Below are 18,035 nucleotides of genomic sequence, written 5' to 3' on the forward strand. Positions count from 1 at the left end.
TAGTCTGGATTTTGTAGGCATCTTAAATTTTGTTCACTGCTCTTCAGCAATACCTGAAAAAAACTAAAAAAAAAATTCCTTTATTTTATTTAAATATATTACTACATTTTTTATGTTCTTTAGAAATCTTAAAATACTATAAACCCCTTTCCTATAAATGAAAATCACAATAACACCTTCACAAATTAAATATCTAAAAATAATTCCTGTGTGCACACAAAGTCATGCTTTGAAATTAGACAGAAAACGAAATTTCTTTGCCAATTGCAAAGCATACTTTCTACTACTTTTTAGGCAAGTGATAAGTACTTTTACAGACTGACACATTTTGAATCCACTTTTCAGATTCTTAAAAAAGCACATGTCCAAACTGCTTTTTCAGACCAGCACCATGTGTAACCTGGGTGACTGACTACACTCCAGCAAGGGCAACCAGCCTTAGTGATGCTGAATGTATTTGCATTACTGACTGAAACCTCAAACCCCACTCGGTTGTGAATACTATGCATGATTCCAGAGGATAAGCAGCTGGGTGTGTGCTAAGAGTCTGCTTCTACACAAAAAAATGGCTCCCCCTTTCCATCTAATGCAACTGTGAAATCACCAGAGCAATACGCAATAAATCTCTGCCTGTAATTCCTCTTTGCACACAGAGTCATGTTTTCACATTAGTCACAAAACGAAATTTCTTTGCCAATTTGAAAGCACACTTACTTTTCTTTTTTTTGGCAGGTGATAAACACTTTTACAGACTGACACATCTTGAATCCACTTTTCAGATTCTGAAAACAGCACATGTCCAAACTGCTTTTTCAAACCAGCACCATTTGTAACCTGGGTGACTGCCTACACTCCAGCAAGGGCAACCAGCCTTACTGATGCTGTATGTATTTGCATTACTGACTGAAACCTCAAACCCCACTCGGTTGTGAATACTGTGCATGATTCCAGAGGATAAGCAGCTGGGTGTGTGCTAAGAGTCTGCTTCTACACAAAAAAATGGCTCCCCCTTTCCATCTAATGCAACTGTGAAATCACCAGAGCAATACGCAATAAATCTCTGCCTGTAATTCCTCTTTGCACACAGAGTCATGTTTTCACATTAGTCACAAAACGAAATTTCTTTGCCAATTTGAAAGCACACTTACTAGTCTTTTTTTTGGCAAGTGATAAGTACTTTTACAGACTGACACATTTTGAATCCACTTTTCAGATTCTTAAAAAAGCACATGTCCAAACTGCTTTTTCAGACCAGCACCATGTGTAACCTGGGTGACTCACTACACTCCAGCAAGGGCAACCAGCCTTAGTGATGCTGAATGTATTTGCATTACTGACTGAAACCTCAAACCCCACTCGGTTGTGAATACTGTGCATGATTCCACAGGATAAGCAGCTGGGTGTGTGCTAAGAGTCTGCTTCTGCACAAAAAAATGGCTCCCCCTTTCCATCTAATGCAACTGTGAAATCACCAGAGCAATACGCAATAAATCTCTGCCTGTAATTCCTCTTTGCACACAGAGTCATGTTTTCATATTAGTCACAAAACGAAATTTCTTTGCCAATTTGAAAGCACACTTACTACTCTTTTTTTTGGCAAGTGATAAACACTTTTACAGACTGACACATTTTGAATCCACTTTTTAGATTCTTAAAAAAGCACATGTCCAAACTGCTTTTTCAGACCAGCACCATGTGTAACCTGGGTGACTGACTACACTCCAGCAAGGGCAACCAGCCTTAGTGATGCTGAATGTATTTGCATTACTGACTGAAACCTCAAACCCCACTCGGTTGTGAATACTATGCATGATTCCAGAGGATAAGCAGCTGGGTGTATGCTAAGAGTCTGCTTCTACACAAAAAAAATGGCTCACCCTTTCCATCTAATGCAAATGTGAAATCTCCAGAGCAATACGCAATAAATCTCTGCCTGTAATTCCTATTTGCACACAGAGTCATGTTTTCACATTAGTCACAAAACGAAATTTCTTTGCCAATTTGAAAGCACACTTACTTTTCTTTTTTTTGGCAAGTGATAAACACTTTTACAGACTGACACATCTTGAATCCACTTTTCAGATTCTTAAAAAAGCACATGTCCAAACTGCTTTTTCAGACCAGCACCATGTGTAACCTGGGTGACTGACTACACTCCAGCAAGGGCAACCAGCCTTAGTGATGCTGAATGTATTTGCATTACTGACTGAAACCTCAAACCCCACTCGGTTGTGAATACTGTGCATGATTCCACAGGATAAGCAGCTGGGTGTGTGCTAAGAGTCTGTTTCTGCACAAAAAAATGGCTCCCCCTTTCCATCTAATGCAACTGTGAAATCACCAGAGCAATACGCAATAAATCTCTGCCTGTAATTCCTCTTTGCACACAGAGTCATGTTTTCACATTAGTCACAAAACGAAATTTCTTTGCCAATTTGAAAGCACACTTACTAGTCTTTTTTTTGGCAAGTGATAAGTACTTTTACAGACTGACACATTTTGAATCCACTTTTCAGATTCTTATAAAAGCACATGTCCAAACTGCTTTTTCAGACCAGCACCATGTGTAACCTGGGTGACTGACTACACTCCAGCAAGGGCAACCAGCCTTAGTGATGCTGAATGTATTTGCATTACTGACTGAAACCTCAAACCCCACTCGGTTGTGATTACTATGCATGATTCTACAGGATAAGCAGCTGGGTGTGTGCTAAGAGTCTGCTTCTGCACAAAAAAATAGCTCCCCCTTTCCATCTAATGCAACTGTGAAATCACCAGAGCAATAAGCAATAAATCTCTGCCTGTAATTCCTCTTTGCACACAGAGTTTTGTTTTCATATTAGTCACAAAACGAAATTTCTTTGCCAATTTGAAAGCACACTTACTACTCTTTTTTTTGGCAAGTGATAAACACTTTTACAGACTGACACATTTTGAATCCACTTTTCAGATTCTGAAAACAGCACATGTCCAAACTGCTTTTTCAAACCAGCACCATTTGTAACCTGGGTGACTCACTACACTCCAGCAAGGGCAACCAGCCTTACTGATGCTGTATGCATTTGCATTACTGACTGAAACCTCAAACCCCACTCGGTTGTGAATACTGTGCATGATACCAGAGGATAAGCAGCTGGGTGTGTGCTAAGAGTCTGCTTCTACACAAAAAAAAATGGCTCACCCTTTCCATCTAATGCAACTGTGAAATCACCAGAGCAATACGCAATAAATCTCTGCCTGTAATTCCTCTTTGCACACAGAGTTTTGTTTTCACATTAGTCACAAAACGAAAGTTCTTTGCCAATTTGAAAGCACACTTACTTTTATTTTTTTTGGCAAGTGATAAACACTTTTACAGACTGACACATCTTGAATCCACTTTTCAGATTCTGAAAACAGCACATGTCCAAACTGCTTTTTCAAACCAGCACCATTTGTAACCTGGGTGACTGACTACACTCCAGCAAGGGCAACCAGCCTTACTGATGCTGTATGTATTTGCATTACTCACTGAAACCTCAAACCCCACTCGGTTGTGATTACTATGCATGATTCTACAGGATAAGCAGCTGGGTGTGTGCTAAGAGTCTGCTTCTGCCCAAAAAAATGGCTCCCCCTTTCCATCTAAGGCAACTGTGAAATCACCAGAGCAATACGCAATAAATCTCTGCCTGTAATTCCTCTTTGCACACAGAGTCATGTTTTCACATTAGTCACAAAACGAAATTTCTTTGCCAATTTGAAAGCACACTTACTTTTCTTTTTTTTGGCAAGTGATAAGTACTTTTACAGACTGACACATCTTGAATCCACTTTTCAGATTCTGAAAACAGCACATGTCCAAACTGCTTTTTCAAACCAGCACCATGTGTAACCTGGGTGACTGCCTACACTCCAGCAAGGGCAACCAGCCTTACTGATGCTGTATGTATTTGCATTACTGAGTGCAACCTCAAACCCTTAAAGTATTCCTTATTTTTACCAGTACACCTTAATTTATCGTGAAAACATAGTCCATATTATTTTACATGTTCCTCACATTTAAATTTCTCCCAAAACAGAAAATGATAAACACAACTTCAACAAAAGGAATTCCATTTCTATTATTCATTTCTTAATTTACCATAGACATCCCCTCTCAAACTCTAAACTCACCTTTAAAATTAGTTAGTTGTGAAAGAAATGTGGCACTCAAACAGCAGTTAATCAGAGCCAGGATCTCTGTTCTTTACACCTCTCTCCTCTCAGCAGAACCAGATAATGGCAAACTTTCCCTCTCTTTTTCCACACATATACATGTTAATTTCAAATCTCAGTGCTTCCCCCTTTTTTTCAAATGTAATCACACATTTCTATTGGTTGAAAACCAACCCTTTTCCAAAAGTACCCTTCCCCCAACTTGACTTCTGCCTAGTGCCCTTCCCCCAACTTGACTTCTGCCTGCTACCATAGCAACAGCTCATGGAACACTGCTGTGTGGAGTTAGGTCAGAAGTTCACCAAACAATGTTTCAATTCCACAGAGCAAGAGTGCTTGACTTTTCAAACCTAACAGCAAATCCATAGTACTGTTCTTTGGTAACACATTTTTCTGTACCAATACAAAACATGCTTCTATTAATTTACACATACAGCCTAGTTTTTATTCTAGAATGGTATGAAACAGCCAATCAGTTCTTTTTTTTATAAAAAAAAATATGTATGCCTCCATTTCCAAACTGTCTTTCATTTCTTTTTACCATTCTACTGAATTACACCTCCTGAGTGCATCCAGTTCTCCTTTGAAGATGTTCACAGTGTGGATTGTAGGGCACAGCTATGTCTTCTGGAGTGAAAAGTATGCAGAGAAAACAGATATGGTGAGAGACCTTGCTTTGCCAAATGTAGACATTAAATGGATTGGTCAGAGAGGGTTAAAGTGGCACCAATTGATGCCATTGGTGAAATCCTTCATGCAAATCCAACACCCTGACCTCATAATAGTGCACTGTGGTGGCAATGACCTAGGCACTTTGACTGGGGTAGGTCTGGAAATGCTTATGAAGGACACCTTTGCACAACTGTTTTCACTTTTCCCTAAAACTGCCTTTGTGTTTTCTAACATATGCCAAAGGCAAAAATGGAACTGGTCCAATCATTTCTGTCCGCAGATTGACAAAGCAAGAAAGCACGTCAACAAATCTGTTTCTGCTTTCCTCCGTGACTATGGTATGGGTTCCATTTACCACAACAACTTGCGTTACGACATGCAAGACATTTATAGAGGAGATGGTGTGCACTTCAATGATGAAGGGAACAGAGTCTTCCTCTTGAACCTTAGACTCTGCATCGGTACTTACTTGTAGGTACCACTAAAAAATCAAATCACTTCATAAACACAACGGCTCTTTTTAGAGCCCCCTAATATCTAAACTCTTAAATCTGCATTTCATTTCTTTTTTTTTATTTTTTTTCTACCGTACGCGTACGTTGAGCTTACCGTACGCGTACCCCGCGATTTTTTTTAAAATCAATAAATGTTTTCTTTGTACTTTTCTGTCCTTCTTTGACCCCCTTACAAATGTTAGGGGGTCTGTAACTCTCTCCCTTGCCCCCTTTTCAAGATATCACCCTTTTTTTTCTGAGTGAAACACACGAAATGGCGGCCGCCGCTTCCTGGTTTCGACCGATTCGAATGTTTACTAAGAACTAACAGCCAATCAGAATCGCGCTCGCGCACGCCACCGTACGCGTACGGTAAGCGCACCGTAAGCGCACGGTAAGCTGGCTCAGATATATATATTGATTTAAAGGCTATTTTCTCAGAATCTACTGAACAGATTTACACCAAACCTACAAAAGGCACTTCCTTGACCTGAGGACTACCTCTCTGCCAAATTTCAAGTAATTCTGTTCAGCCGTTCGGGCTGTAGCTGTGTCTAAAGGTCTTATGGAAAAATGCATGGGGAAAATGCGTTTTGGGACCCCCCTTTTATCTCAGCCCCCGCTTGACGAATCCCCCCGAGACTTTCAGGGTAGGAGCGGAGCGTAGCGCCCCACCTATTTTGAAAAATTCGCGAGGATTCGTCAACCGGCGCCAAAGTTATTCAAAATAGAATGTTGCGGATTTCCTATGGAAACGTGGTCCTAACTATAACTACCTACTGGCGACCGCCAGTAGGTAATATATATATATATATATATATATATATATATATATATATTCACTATATATATTCACTAAAGAAGCCATAGGTTTCAGGGGCATGATAATTAGCTGGACATTTCGCTCGTACAAAACCCTAGAAATTCCCCCGTTATAGTTAGTTCAGCTAACTATAACTCGCCCCCCCCCGCAATGCACTGCTGATGACGTGACATATTCCATCACTCATGACATGGTCAGTGACATCACTGATGACATTACTGATGACATCTCAAATGACATCACTGATGACGTCATCCAGTGAGTCTGTGTTTCTGTAAAGTTTAAATATGTTTAATATATATAGGGAAAGGCCTATGGAAGAATAAGTGGGTGTATAAGTGTGTGAATGGATGATTTTGTAGGTGCGTGACTGACTCTATAAGTGAGTCATTAAATGTATCTTACTGCAGACTAGTGACTAAACTGTGTGAATGTCTGTATCTATCTGATTGTTGGTGTATAAGTGGCTGCATGGTTTTGTGAATAGCTATATGAGTGTCTATATGGGTTATTGATTGGTTGTCTGAGTATCTGTATGGGTGCCTGAGTGTTTGTGTGGGTGGGGTGTGTGTGACTGTGCATTGATGTGTGAGTGGGTGATTCTATGGGTCTATGGTTTTAAGAGTGCATCTGTAATGGACTGTATGGTTGAGTGAGTGTATGTATGGGTGTGTTAGTGATTGAATGTATATCTCAGTGGTACATGTGTGAGTAACTACATATGTGAAAGGCAGTATATATGTGTGTAAGAGTATATAACTGGCTATATGTGAGTGTGTGATTGTGAGAGTGGCTGTATGGATGAGTGTGTGCTTGTATCAGTAATTGTATAAGAGCGTAAGAATGTGGTACTATTTTTATGAGTAAGTGAACTTGTGTGTGTATAATTGTATAGGTGAGTTAATGGGAGTGTGATTAATTATTTGCATGACTGACTAGGTGTGTGAGTACCTCTATGGATGATTAGCGGTGTGTCTATATAGGTGTATAAATGCATATGATAGTCCTGTACTAAGTGACTGTAAGTATGAGTGACTGTACAGGTGAGTGAGTGGATGTGTGTAGACCTAAGAGTCAATGAGTGGGTATGTAGTTATTGGTATTGGAGAATCTATGGTTTTGAGAATGGCCTTCTGAAATTTTGAGTCGGTGTATCAAAGGTTATATTAGGGTGTGAGAAGATGCACTAATTTATCACATGGATGATGTCATCAGTGATGTCATCAGTGATGTCATTTGAGATGTCATCAGTGATGTCATCAGTGATGTCACTGACCATGTCATGAGTGATGTAATATGTGACGTCATCAGCAGTGCATTGCGGGGGACGCGAGTTATAGTTAGCTGAACTAACTATAACAGGGGAATTTCTAGGGTTTTGTACGAGGGAAATGTCCAGCTAACTATAACGCCCCTGAAACCTATGTTTTTTTTAGTGAATTTCTAAGGTTTTTTAAATGCCAATTCCTAACTATAACGTGCATGAAACCTATGGTTTTTTCAGTGAATTTCAAAGATTTTTAAATGCTAATTCCTATCTATAACTTATCTCTAAAGCTATGATGTTTAATGATTTTCATTGGATTTCTAAATTTTTCTATTTCAGTATGTCAATTCCTTTAATTATGTTTTTTAAAAATATTTTTATCACCATTTTTTTAATTTATTTTTTCAATTAATTCTTTGAAAAATTAAAAAATATTATTTGTTTTTACTGGTTTTTTTTTTAAATTGTAATTATTTTTAAAAATATTTTTTTATATTTTTAAAAATATTTTTTAAACTATATTTTCAAAACTTCATTTTTCCCCCCCACTTTTTTGGGGATTCACGCACCCTATGCGCACCGTTCTCGATCCCTGCACGAAAGCATCCGCGTACGGTATGCATTGGGTATGTGTTTGGTGCGCAATTGCAATGCGACTGGTACGCGACTCATAGGATGCACGTTACGCGATGCTTGCGTGCTTCCGCGATACGTCATATGCGTGTATGACGCGGTGGGTGCACGAATCCCGCAAAATATTTTACATTTGCAATCTCCCAAAACTTTCAGTTTTTTTCCCTTGGAGTCTCCTAATTTTACCCTAAAAAAGGTTTTATTATCCCCGGGGACCCCATCCCCCGGGGCTTATAAAAAAATGTTGGAGACCGTGGGGGGAGCCCCAACGCCCCCACGGTCCCAGCCGGCTCCCCGCGTCCTTCGGGAGCCGGCATTGCTTTTCCACATGGGGAGCTGCTGACATGCAGCTCCCCATGTGGAAAAGCAATATCGTTTGGATTTTGAAAGAGAGAGCAGGTTTCCCTGCTCTCTCTTTCAAAATCCTAACGAAGTTTGCTATGGGAGGGTGGGAGACTCCCGCCCTCTCATAGCAAACAACAGTGTCCTGGGGGTGGGCACCCCAGGACAATCTGGGAGCCGGCCCTGGGGGGTGGCGGTCCCCAGGGCCCTCGAGGGCTCCAGGAGGGGGGCCACGCAGTCCCCCTTCCCCATTAATTTATAAAGATTTTGCCCCCGGGATTTGGCCCACCCGGGGGCTAATTACTAACGAAGCGCTGAAGCCCGTGCCTCTGGGTTTTTTTTTTTTCCGGCCGGATCCGCGCGCCCTGCGCGCATTTCGTCCTTCTGGTACCCCCTAAGCAACACTAGAGGGTCAGAGTATTTCTACCCTGCACCCTTTACATCTTTCACACACTTATTTCCCTTACTTAATCAGCCTCGCTTCTACCGAGGCACAAAATGGCTGCTTGACAGCCAATTAGCATTCAGTGCGTGATCAGGAGGGTGCACGCTTGGTTCGCAGAGGGTGCGCTTAGGGTGCGCATAGGGTGCGCGGATCCTCCGAGGCCATAGATATATCTATCTTTTTTACTCTAATTTTATCAGGTACTACTGAACGGATCTACACCATTTATGCAAAAGGCACGAGTCTGAACTGAGGACTACCTCTTTGCCAAATTTGGTGTAATTCTGTTCAGCAGTTCGGGTGTAGCTGCGTCAACAGGTCCTATAGGAAATTGCATGGGGAAAACGTGTTTTGGGACCCCCCTTTTTTCTAAGCCCCCGCTTGACGAATCACCACGAAACTTTCAGGATAGGAGCGGACCGGAGCTGGCCAAAAGTTTGGAAACTTTCGCGAAGATTCGTCAACCGGCGGCAGACTTATTGGGAATAGAATGTTGCGGATTTCCTATGGAAAATAGGTCCTAACTATAACTACCTACTGGCGACCGTCAGTAGGTAATATATATATATATATATATATATATATATATATATATATATATATCTATATATATATCTATATATATATATATCGCCTGCAAGAACAGACTAGGAGTGCCAAGATCATGATGTCTTTCCACGCCAGCTATTTTGTATCCAGCAATAACAGAAATTAATTTTTAATTTAAAAACATTGACATTTGCAACACCTGTGTCATGGGCATGTGAAAAAGGTAGTTAAGCCAAAACATGTCACGCCGGTCTGATTAAAATTTGAAGCTCCACGAACCCAAGTGTTCTCAGGCCTTTTCCTGTGGGGAATGATCATGGATTGGTATATTTACGTGCAGCCATTAGCACAGAGAGCACCCTTCCTTAAGCAGCAGTAGGACATAATGGAGTTTCTCCAAAGTTTTTGGAAGCTGCCATTTGGCTGCAGCCCACAGTAATGGCCTGCCAACACGAGTTGGAATATTACTGCACAGAATGCGGCGTACCCTAGGGATCCTCCCTCAGCTCGACACTGTTCAACATTTACATGGCCCCGCTCGCACACGTCGCCCGACAGCACGACCTCAACATAATCTCCTATGCCGACGACACTCAACTGATCCTCTCCCTCACCAAGGACCCCATCACCACCAAAGCCAACCTCCACGAAGGAATGAAGGCCGTCGCCGACTGGATCAAGATTAGCCGTCTGAAGCTGAACTCGGACAAGACGGAGGTCCTCATCCTCGGCTCCAACCCTTCAGCCTGCCTCCGCATGCTCCACAAGATCTACAGATGGATCCCGACAGATACAAGCAAGAAAGACAGTCACCCAGGCCCTCGTCAGCAGCAGACTCGACTACGGAAACGCCCTCTACGCGGGAGCCCTGACCAAGCTCATCAAATGACTACAACGCATCCAAAACGCCTCGGCACGACTGATCCTCGACGTACCACGACACGGCCACATCACACCCCGCTTGAGAAACCTGCACTGGCTCCCCGTGAACAAGAGGATATCCTTCAAGCTCCTCATCCACGCACACAAAGCACTCCACAAGACCGGCCCAGCCTACCTCAACAGACGGCTCTCCTTCTACATCCCCAACCGCCAGCTACGCTCCGCCGACCTCTCACTCGCCACCGTCCCGCACATCCGAAGAACAACCACCGGCAGGAGATCCTTCTCCCACCTCGCCCCCAAGACATGGAACACCCTCCCACTGAGCCCACGACAGACTCAAGACCTGCTGACCTTCAGGAGGATACTCAAGACCTGGCTGTTCGATCAGTAGCACCACCTCCCCAGCGCCATGAGACCCTTGTGGGTATGTAGTGCGCTTTACAAATGATTGATTGATTGATTGATTGATTGATTGATTGATTGATTGATTGAATGCACAGGTTACTAAAGCTGTGCTTTCAGGTACAACATCTGAAGGGAAAAAAGCGGCTGGTTGAGGGTTTAAGAGATTATTAATTGTTTTTAGACGTGACATTGATGTGTGTGATGGGAAGAAGCAAGCGCCGCCCACTATTGGATTACAAAGGTACTTACCATAGAGCGCCTGCAAGAACGAACTCGAAGTGCCAAGATCGTGATGTCTTTCCATGCGTGCTATTTTGTATCCAGCAATAACAGAAAGACATTTTTTGTTTACAAACTTTCTCATGGGCATTTGAAAAAGGCAGTTAAGCCGAAACGTGTCATGGCAGTCTGATTAAAATTTGAAGCTCCATGAACCCGCGTGTGCTCAGGTATTTTTCAGTGAGGAATGATCGTAGATTGGGATATTTACATGCGACCATTAGCACGGAGAGCACCTTCCTCAAGCAGTTCGGCAGCAGCAGTGGCACATAAAGGGGTTTCTCCAAAGTGCTTGCAAGATGCCGAACCGCTGCAGCCCACAGTAATGGCCTGCCAACATGAGTTGGAATATGACTGCATAGAGAGGCACAGGTTACAGAAGCTGTGCTTTCAGGTACGACTTCTGAAGGGGCAAAAGCAGCTGGATGAGGGTTTGAGAGACGTGACATCGGTGTGCTTGATGGGAAGAAGCAAGTGCTGCCCACTGTTGGATTACAAAAGTACTTACCATAGAGCGCCTGCAAGAACAGACTCAGTGTGCTGAGATTATGATGTCTTCCTATGCCAGCTATTTTGTATCCAGCAATAACAGAAAGGATTTTTTTATTTAACCCCTTCGCTGCTGCGGACATTCCGCTGCAGCGCTGGGGGGGGCAGGGGGGCAGCGCGGCGGGCCTGTGCTCATGACGGAGCCGCTCCGTCATGAGCCACAGTTGAGCTGTGCTCATGACGGAACGGTTCCGTCATGACTCCGCCCATTTGCGTTGTCGCCCCGCACAGGCGGGGAAACAGCGCCGCGCAGGCGGAGCGGCCGCCGGCAGGATTGTCATGACGGAACCGTTCCGTCATGAGCACACGACAACCGTGGCTCATGACGGAACGGTTCCGTCATGAGCAGGGAAGGGGTTAAAAATGTTGACATTTGCAACACCTGTGTCATGGGCATTTGAAAAATGCACATACTCGTGTGTGCTCAGGTCTTTTCCGGTGGGGAATGATTGTGGATTGAGATACATATATATATATATATATATATATATATATATATATATATATATTACCTACTGGCGGTCGCCAGTAGGTAGTTATAGTTAGGACCCTGTTTCCATAGGAAATCCGCAACATTCTATTTGGAATAACTTTGGCGCCGGTTGACGAATCCTCGCGAAATTTTCAAAATAGGTGGGGCGCTACGCTCCGCTCCTACCCTGAAAGTCTCGGGGGGATTCGTCAAGCAGGGGCCGAGAAAAAAGGGGGGTCCCAAAACGCGTTTTCCCCATGCATTTTTCCATAGGACCTTTAGACACAGCTACAGCCCGAACGGCTGAACAGAATTACTTGAAATTTGGCAGAGAGGTAGCCATAAGGTCAAGGAAGTGCCTTTTGCAGGTCTGGTGTAAATCTGTTCAGTATTTCCTGAGAAAATAGCATTTAAAAGCATATATATATGTGGGCGGAGCCTAACCACACATCTCATCCTGAGATCTGATTGGCTGTCAGCACTTCATCCAAGAAGTGTTGGCAGCCATCTTGGGACCAATATACATGATAGCACCTCATTAAAAAGCATTGCAGTTAATAGAAGGTTTTAAGACTTTAGTTACATTATAAATCATTTGTTGATGGTACCATACTCATTTTAGGAATTGTGGTATGTTCTAAGGTGATTTCACCATGTGAAAAAGCCTTCTGCTGGGATATCATGATTGAGAGAAAAATATTTTCTCATGCTTTTACCACAGAGGTTTGGAAGGTGATCTATAGGCTAAACTGAGAGCTTATTTTCTGTAAATTCACATTATCTTTCTCAGTCATGTGAGAATGAAGTCTGACATTCTCAGTAAAACATGTACATCCAACAAGGGCAGAGACTGTCAGTTGATTCCTTTGTGTTCTACTGCAGCTTCCCAGAGTGTTCCAAAGAACTACTAGAGCGCTAACAGTCCTACTTATGATAAACGTATGGCACACCTGAAGCCATCTTGCTTGGATTAAAGTGGTAACTCTTAAAACATTTAATTTAAAAAGGAACAAAATGAGGGGGTTCATTTTTCCATAAAAAGTATGATTAGTGCTGCAGAAAGAAAAATTAGGGCACATTTTGAGTGACTTCTCAAATCCTCTTCTATTTCATTAAAAAATTCTGACATGCAGACTGAAACATGCACTTTCAATACCAGCAGCAGTTTTCCCTGGTGAGCAGTAGCTTTACTACAGTGATCTAATGAGCAAAAAGAGTGCTAACATTCTGAATTTATGGCAAATGTGTGACACATCTGAATGCCTTCTTGATGGAATCAAAGTAAAAAACTGAAAGTATTTCCTACTGAGGAGACTGCAGTAAATAAGGAAATTAGGAAACTTCATAACAAATAAGTCTCCCAAGATGGCCACCAGAGACAAAAGAGCCCAAATGTAGCCCAAATATCACCCAGATGTAGCCCAAGTATAGCCCAATGACAGAATGTCCCAGAATGTTCTTAAAAACAACTAGAGCGCTTACTGTCTTCATTATGACAAAAGTATGGCACACCTGAAGCCATCTTGATTGGAATAAACTGGTAACACTTAAAACATTTAATTTAAAAAGGAACACAATGAGGAGGTTCATTTTGCCATAGAAATTATGATTAATGCTGAAGAAAGAAAATGAGGGCACATTTTGAGTGACTTCTCAAATCCTCTTCTATTTCATTAAAACATTCTGACATGCAGACTGAAACATGCACTTTTAATACCAGGAGCAGACTTCCATGGTGCAGTAGTTTTACTACAGTGATATAATGAGCAACTAGAGTGCTAACATTCAGAATTTATGGCAAATGTGTGACATATCTGGATACCTTCATGATGGAATCAAAGTAAAAAACTGAAAGCATTTCCTACTGAGGAGACTGCAGTACATGAGGAAATTAGGAAACTTCATAACAAATAAATCTCCCAAGATGGCCACCGGAGACAAAAGAGCCCAAATGTAGCCCAAAATCACCCAGATGTAGCCCAAATATAGCCCAATGACAGAAGTGTGCAAAACACTTATTATTTTGTGTTTTTGCAGTGTTATATAGTGCAGACTTGTCAGGTATTGGAGTGCTTTACATGAGCATTGGTTACATCACACAAGAACAAATTCATTTTGGTTGTAGACATGGGGAGACTAAGTGATTTGACCAGAATCACAGAATGTCGAGCTGAAGCAGAAACTTCAACCTGGTTCCCCAGTTGCAAAGTCTGCAGTTCTGGAAGTAACACCACATCCTCTCCCCTAAGTGCAACATTTAATCAAGTGGTCAACTGGATAAAAAAACATAAAGATAACAAATAATTTAAAAGTGCTTTGTCGCTATTTGAAAACTCAGAAAATATGTCCTTATTTTAGTCTTTTAGAGCACTAACCATAATTTTGATGCCAATAAGACCCTCTCATATATGTAATTTCTAAAGGAAATGCTCTAGGTATTACAGTTTTGATTACATCAAGATGATGTCAGGCGTTCCACACTTTTGTAATAAATATAGAATGTTAGCAATCTAGTTGTTCATTAGGATACTGTTGAGAGGCAGAGGCCAGGGGCACGGACTCTGAAAATTGAAGGCAGGTAGGAGGGTGCAAAGGCAACAATTTAACCACACTGAGCAGGCAGGAAGGGCCGTGGAAGCACAACAGACTATGGAGGGCAGTGGAAAGGGGGGCAGGGGCAACAAACCAACAATACAGGACTTGCAAGAGAGGCTGTTGGAGGGAAGATCTATTACGGGTCAAGGAAGCTAGGGGCGGTCCCCAGATCCCCGGGAGCCACCACAGAACTGAGCAGGAGAGTGAGTCAGGGACAAAAGGGGCACCTTAATTTGAGCCGGGGTGCCTAGGAACGCTTGCTCCAAAAATGAAGAAAACAGACATATGAGACATGGAATTGGAGGCAGAATACAATGGCAGTTTAATGAGAAGATGCAACTTCAAAGAAACCGCAGATTAGAGACATAAAGTACAAAATACAGAATCCAGATAATCATACAGCTGTCATAATATTCTCTGTATCTCAATTAATGTACTGACAGAGAGAGAGAGAAAACCCATCGATAAATGCATCATGAGAAACAAGTTACACCAAGGAAAATGTTACCTAGGAACACTCACGTTTATTCTTAGAGCAAGCATTCCTGCAATTACAATACAAAATCTTTTAAATGCAAAAGTAAAGAGAACAATGGTTAAACATAACATGACATTTCATATAGGTAAAATAGAATAAGATACTTCAAGCAAAGCAGAGCAAGACATTTTAAGCAAAGGAAGACAAGAGCTCCCAGCTCTTGGGGAAAACCTGCACTGCCTGTTAACCTACATACAGACGGCGAGGTAGTCCGTCGATATCTGTGGGTGCTCCCTTTTTATATCATTTTGTGGGCTCCTTTGCACGCTACATCTACCTACGTATGCTACCCAAAAGCTTCGTCTGCAGATTTTACCAGACATTTCGTCATTTACCCACTTAATGCTGACAATGGACTGGGTGAAAAGGTCAGTCTCTCAGGCCAATCGCTTATCGTAAGTTCCATAGAGCAAGCAGAAAATAATGGGTATTGTACGGGAATTCAATATATTCATGTATAAAATCTCCTCAGTTCTCCTAACTTGACGCTCTGCGGTTGCCACTTCCTTAAAAGCGGGAAACCTGCCCAGGAAGCAAGTACCAGTCCAGGATGCAGCCTACTGTATGTCGACAGCTTCAGGGGGATGTTGAACTTTGATACCGAGCACGGAGCACTCGGGTAGGGTGGGGGCTACTAGTTTGGATCAGAAGGCCTCGCAGACCTGCCTCCAGACTGCTATACACTAAAATTGCAGAGCTATGGTCAATTTAACAAAGAGGCCTACATATTGAACAGAAGGGCCTACACAGGGGTTTTATGCTGGCTGAGTGGTAAGGATGTCTCAGGATAATTATATAGCAACACAGGACCCGCTGGTCAATTTAATACGGCCTACAAATGCAGCTGGCAGGGCAAGGACAAGGGTCTCATACTTCAGGTGTGGACAGAACGGGCCAGGGGCCCCCTGTGATACAAAATCTACCCTCCTTCAAGGCTGTGGCAATGTAATAGACCATTGTGGGCAGAAGGAAGAGGCAATGGTAGTACAACCATACATGCCAACAGACCCGATTCAGCCAGGAAACGTCCAATGTTTTTAAGCTCAAATGGGCTTTATTTGATCTGTCTCCTGTCTACAATATCCTCTTTTTCAATGTAACTCAAAGGGGAAAATCAATACCCCAGTTTTTTTTCAAAATCTCCCTCTTACCAAGTTCAAAATGTTCGCAAGTATGGTACATTGGATCATGGAAGGAAATGGGATAGGGACATGGACTTGGATAACAGAGGACAGGAGGGACATGGAGAGGTGCACCAAACTGACCCTGCAGGGCAGGCATCAGGGTTTGCAGCAGCACAATACACCACACAGGGCATGCAGGACGGGAGTGCAGCACAACAATCCATAGAAAGCAAGAGGGAGGGGACAGGACCATGCACATGGACAACAGAGAACAGAGGGGCAAGAGGCAATGGTAGCTAGCTGACCATAATGGACAGACAGGAGAGAAAGCTGCAGCATAACAGACCATAAAGGGCAGGAGGGACGGATCAGGGGCATTACAATGGAACAGACAAGCCAGGAGGGAGGGAGTAGGGCTGGGGGCAAGGGGGCAGGGCAGGAGCAGCAAGATAGCCATGGAGGTCAGGCAGGATGGGCACTAGAAGCAAGACACACCATGAAGAGCAACAGTGAGACTGTGATGGCATACACACAGACCATGGAGGGAAGGTGGGAGGGGGTCAGGGGCAGCTAACTGACCACACAGGGAAGGTGGGAGGGGCCATGGCAGCACAGAAGACCATGCATGGCAAGTGGGTGGGTTAGTGGCAGCACAATGGCTATGATGGGCAAGAAGGAGGGTGGAGGGGCATGCACAAAGGACGATGGAGGATAGAAGGGAGGGTCAGGACCTGTGCACAGACAAGAAAGTTCAGGGGAAGGGACCTCACAACAGACCACACGGGGCAGGCAGGAGGAGCAGTTGCAGCACAACAGACCAGGGAGGGCAGAAGGGTGTGGCAGTACAATGGACCATGTAGGACAGGAGGAAGAGGATAGGGGCATGGCATGTGGACAGGCAGGGTGGAGGTGGCAGGGACAGGTTACAGTCATCTGACAATGCTAGGCAGGTGGGAGGGGAGTGGCAGCTCAACAGAACACTCAGAGTAGATAGGAGTGGCAGGTCCATGGGACATGGTGGGCAAAAAGGATGGAGCAGGGGCATGCACAAAGACATCGGAGGGCAGGGGGAAGGAGAATAGGGGCAGCAAGCTAAGCACAGAGTTTAAGCAGGAGGTCAATGATGGGGCATAGAATTGGGCAATGGAGGGCAGGAGGAGTGGACTGGTACATCATACTAAATTGAGGGCAGTGGCAGCACATCAGACCATGCATGGCAGGAGGGAGGAGGCTAGTCCATGGATTCACACAACAGAGGATAGGGAGGAAGGGGATGGGGCAGCAAGCTAACTGTTCAGAGAAGGCGGGTATTAGGAACTTTATTGTTTTTAAAACATTGTGTCTGTGCGAACTACTTAAAATATGAACAAGTATGCAGCATAATCTCACTTTTATTCAGGAAGAAGAGGACGTTTGTGACTGTGACTCCGGGCTCACTTGGCAGAAACACCCCCTGACCCTCCACCCCCTATCGCAAAATGTAATGCCCGTGAAAAGGGTAGGTGAACACAGTGTTATATAGAACATAGTCCTGAGAGCACGATTGAAAATGAAAACTAGATATAGTGTATGGTATAAACTATGCACCAAAAAGTGTGATATAAGATGAACCGGGCGTGAAATATAATATGCACTACATTGTGCGCAATGACAGATTCATTGGAGAGCGCGAGATAGCACAGGCACTAGCGTGTGCTATGCGATATGCGCCTTGGAGTGTAATATGCACAGGGCAGTGTTGTGTAACCTAACTAGTCTCTAAAGTT

The sequence above is a fragment of the Triturus cristatus genome, chromosome 1_2 (assembly GCF_964204655.1).
Source record: "Triturus cristatus chromosome 1_2, aTriCri1.1, whole genome shotgun sequence".
Taxonomy (NCBI): Eukaryota; Metazoa; Chordata; class Amphibia; order Caudata; family Salamandridae; genus Triturus; species Triturus cristatus.